This window comes from Armigeres subalbatus, chromosome 3 (genome assembly GCF_024139115.2).
Source record: "Armigeres subalbatus isolate Guangzhou_Male chromosome 3, GZ_Asu_2, whole genome shotgun sequence".
Classification (NCBI taxonomy): domain Eukaryota; kingdom Metazoa; phylum Arthropoda; class Insecta; order Diptera; family Culicidae; genus Armigeres; species Armigeres subalbatus.
This window is the reverse complement of record NC_085141.1, coordinates 61,428,736-61,433,597: the sequence shown is the minus strand read 5'-3', so window position 1 is coordinate 61,433,597 and position 4,862 is coordinate 61,428,736. Positions and strand designations below refer to the sequence as shown.

General features: G+C 39.8%; 2 long non-coding RNA genes across 2 annotated transcripts; one reads left to right on the top strand and one right to left on the bottom strand.

Moving 5' to 3' along the window:
• The first annotated feature begins 349 nt into the window (after nt 1–349).
• LOC134221091 (uncharacterized) lies at nt 350–875 on the top strand. The gene is made up of 3 exons (XR_009982202.1): nt 350–459; nt 522–587; nt 656–875. It is a non-coding gene; the product is annotated as an uncharacterized LOC134221091 (long non-coding RNA).
• Nucleotides 876–3,654: 2,779 nt separating this feature from the next.
• Nucleotides 3,655–4,862, bottom strand: LOC134222326 (uncharacterized). The gene is made up of 2 exons (XR_009982412.1): nt 4,727–4,862; nt 3,655–4,662 (listed from the first exon to the last, which is right to left on the bottom strand). It is a non-coding gene; the product is annotated as an uncharacterized LOC134222326 (long non-coding RNA).

Here is a 4,862-nt window from a genome sequence, read left to right as displayed (position 1 = left end):
GATTTTGTGTTTTTAAATAAACATAAACAAAACAAATTATTTTTCCGTGATGCCATCTATACATAATAGCCAGTGCTCCCAAAAATAATATTATTTTTGGTTCGGCACATTTCGGCACAATTTAGGCACAGTGGGGCACAATTAGTCATTCTGGAACTGTGCCGAGTGGCTTACCCCTTGTCAAAACCCCATAAAATAGTTACACGGGAAACGGATGATTTTCGAACCATTTCCAAATGACGTGTCATCCAATTATAGGATGACGCAGTACCGACTGAATTTAAACCCAAAACACAAATGATGTTCCTTTTGGTCGCGCCCCATTACGTTTATCATCTAGTTTTATTATGCATCTTGGGTCAGTGGGTGGTTAACTGCTCAATTGTCGCCATTTGTAATCGTTTCGGTTTCAAGCTAAGTTGAAGTGTCGCTGAAGAACATTTTATTTTCAGTAAATAGGTGAGTCATAAATCATTTCTAATTATTCTACAAATAACTATTTTATCGCGTCACACTTACAGGTTAAACTTGAGGTTAAACGAAACCCGATTGGAGCTTTGAAGACTTTTTCGTCCCTGTGGCATCCGGTGAGAACATGTTTATTACGAATACGCAGAACTTTATAAAATTGAACTTTGTTCTATTTTTTCTCCAGGATTTGACCCGCTGAACGGGCTAAATAAAGATTAGAAACCAGCTGGACGGCCGCTTTGACGCGATGATATGTAACCGCACTATGGACACAGGAATAATCATGCTGAGAGGCGGGATCCCATATCGCAAAATTTCGCAATTGAGATACAATTTAATAAAGGCAGGTCGCTACGCGTTTCTGTTGAGTATACACTAAAATCATGAATAAAAACCAGTTTCGATTCTCGCAAAATGTAAATAAAACATGCGTCTAAAATTGTATTTTTATTTTTTAACACGAAAAGACAATATAGATCGTTATTCGGCTTCCAAATCACAGCATATTACTTTCAAATCAAATTAATTTCAAAACCATCAAAAACTCAACCGTTAATCGAATGCTTGTCAGCATTCATTCATCTATATTGTGTAAAGGAAATGGGATGACTGTCATACGCGATGCACGCAAGCGAACGGGAACAGGCAAATGACGATCATCCTGAAAGCGAATGATTCTCGTTAAGGGGCAGGACCAAATCAAGTATCAGTCGCTGTCGGGATGAAGTTTTGGTTCAGTGTAGGATTTTTCCAAATTATATCGTTATCGAAATAACAAGAGTGCGCAACCACTATCTTCAGTAAGTATTTTTTATATACATAAATGACAATTGTGCAGCTAATTTAATTTTCAGTCATCCGGGTGGCGTATACACAAACTCGTTCGAAATAGCAATTTTGAAATTCCTACAAATGGAAAGTTCCGCTATTGCCAATTCCGCAGATGCCTCCAGAAAGTAGATGTATAAGATGTTTTTAGTGGTTTGCCACCTATGATATCCCTACCACCGCCACTATTGTCTCCAGAACAGCTGATGGGACGGCCATCGGAACAAAATAATGTGTATTCAAATGCAAGTTTCATGGATGGAGGGTTCACACCGTCTGCTTTAGAGTCTGAATAGTAAGGGACATCAGTCAGGCGGCATATCAAAGCGCCACCTCATCTGCATTAGACGTCTCCGTCTGTACAAGCGAAATTCTATACTGGCGTGGTGACCATATACCTATTACCCTCGGCTCATCAACGTATGTTTTGATTCCATGTTCATTGCTTTCGATGTTTTGATCCGATAAGCATCACCAGCAGCAACACAAATGGGATCCCATAATCGCTAAAGGAGGAACCGGATATGAAAGCGAAAAATCGATAATCAGAACAGCATAAGAAACGATCAGAAGCGCCGTTGAGTTGACTAGCAGCAAAAGGATTCAGAGAGAAAAGCAGCATTCTAAGTATACCGACAAAGATCCAAGCGAAGCATGGCTCAACACAACAGCAACAGCAAGAATAAATCTTTTAAACAAATAAATATCATGACAAGAAAATAAAATAATAGCATGTTAGCTTAAAAAAACGATAATGACTAATGCGTTATTTTATTAGGAGTTGCCTTTAAAAATATACCTACTTCAAATATGCGCATTATCACATTTATTGATTCATTGATATAAATGAGATTACTTCAATATAAAATAAGAACCCTGCAGGATTCAGTTCATGATTAATCCGCCTAGCTTTAATACTGCCTTTCTGATGTATTATAAAACATAGTTTTTTGGCAATACTTTTAATCCTATATTTCGATCTGTCTCATTTTTAATAGGAAACATTGGGGCTGGATTCCCATTGGAGTGCCAAAACAATTATTGATTGATAATTGCGCACATAGGACACCACTTCAATTCGTTGGGCTAAGTTGATTAATATATAAATATCGGCCTTTTATGATAGAACATCGTGTCTGGAGTAAACATAATATCAATATTACAGACTTTCGTTATACCGACCCCCGATAATTTGAACGGTACTTCATTCAAATTAACGGGGTTCATTTTTAATTTGAACTTCTGGTTACTCTATTTGCATCAGAAAAACTGGTTTCTGGCCGCTCTCTTTGCTGTTTTGTTTTGATTCTGCGTTCCGTTTCAAGATGTTTCATTTTTCTTCTCTCGATTCCACGTGCTAAATGACATTTGAACCATTTCTAATTTGAACGATGTTCAAACCAACGGGGTTCAAATTAAAAAGTGTTCAGATTAAAAGCGGTCATATTACCGGGGGTCCACGGTATTCTGAAAAAAGTGTAAGGGCGAAGCCAGAGTAAACGCGACGTGCGATGCGACGCGACGCGACAGTGCAATTTGACAGCCTGTTGATAATGATTGTTATTCTTTTACGTGAGTCGCGTCGCGTCGCATCGCACGTCGCGTCTACTCTGGCGGGCACCTAAAGATCAGCTTAATAATTTTTCGCTATGGAAAAGAAATCATGATCACACGTCCACGTGTGCATTGTTTCCGATTTGAAATGATGGACTTAAGGATCTTGATGATCTGATACGGTGGCCCGTGATGGTGATGATAGAAATACGGATCAAGCGATTTGCATTGACTGATACGGAGTCTCGTTATGCCATGAACGTAGGATTGCATTTGACTTGTTTTTTTTTTGAATCTATAATTCCTGAATGCTGGAAACGGTTACTTCGAACGAGTGCATCATGCGAGATCGATAAAAATTTAGGGCAAACGTCACCAACATGACCAACAAAGAGATGAGGACTATGCATACCTACATGAATTGGGATCGTCAAATTTGAACCAGCACAGAGTGATGTAGCCCAAGTATTACATCACTGTTTTAGCCTAAGGAAATCAAGAAGGCCCATGCCGTCACAATGTACCAGTAAAGCTGCTCACAAGTGAAATGGAATTTTCTATCCTTAGAGCAAGCATGTGAACAACAATCAGGAGAGTGGTACAGATTGTGAAATTATCCAAAATTCAATAGCGGTGTGCCCATAAAGTTGTGTTCCATGGCAACCATGCGAACGTTTTACTAAATGCCTGCTTGGCTAACCTGCTTTTTTTTTTTCTAAATAGGCAGACATCGTTTGTGGAATTACATTCGTCATCGGGCTAATATTGACCTATTGGTTAAACGTTCAAAAACAGATTCAATTTTCTAGCAATAGAAATTGTTGTAACTGCTGCCGGTGCTTTTGATATATGAGTAATACGATTTCGTTCATAGCGCTTTTATCCAAGGCGCTAACAAAGTTCAATGGCAAGTAAGGCCAAGTTTGCTATTACGTTGTCGTTTTGGACATATTCATGGTATGGACATGATCGGGTATCAGCATATTGTTATTGTATACTGAATATTGCCCACAATTACATCTGAATCCGGTAGTTTTCTTCCCTAATTTGGCGTTTTCCTCCGGCATACTCCATACTATACAGCATATATACAGCAGAATTGTGCCCACTTTCCTTTTTACCTGTAGCCACGTTGCACGTATTTAGCACACGGTTCACCACGAACACATTCAATTGAATCGATTGAACGCCTTTGTTTGAGGAGAACGCGGTGTAGTTCATCGCGAAGCAGGTCAATTTCATTAGGCCCAAGTTGGTCCTGTTGGTTTATCCTCCAAATGCTGTATGTACGCACACAATACTGACGGCATGGTTGGCAGCAGCAAATGGAGAATAGTATCTCGTTCAAACCTGAACTCCCGTACAGAATGCACAAGGTTGTGATTGGAAATTCACCAGGCATGATTGGACACGTACGACTTACTTCCGTCGAGACGTTGTTCTCCCAGAAGTCAGTTGCACGCTTGGGATCTCCTCCAGTTGTCCTCCAGTCTGTCTTGTTGAAACTCTTCGTTATACCGTTAATATTTTCAGGACATGCGGTCGAATATATGAAGCTGCCGTCCTATAGTGATTGTTCATTCAATGTCTTCAATCTTGCTTCTAATAGAACCTTGATTTTCAGCACTGGCTAGGCGGTGTCGGAGATTTGTTTAGTAGCAGTGCTGCAATTCGAATCCGGTAACTGATCCTCATCAATGACCAACTCCTTTTCCGTCTATCCGCTGGTATCCAAGACTGACGAGGTTTCTGGAAGTGACAGAGCCCAGTCCGACTCCTTGCAATCAACGCAAGATTGAGCTTGAGATTCTGCAATACATATAGATTTGCAAAGTTCTGAATCTACTCTGTTTTCCTAACTCATGATACTTACATCATCTGCAATGTATTCACTGGGAGGATTTTCAATGTTCTCGTACCGTCATCCGGAAATGTGGCCAACGACCACTAGCTGGGTGTGCTTCAGTTCCGAAATTTCATTGATGATGGTCGATTTCGATTGTTTTTAC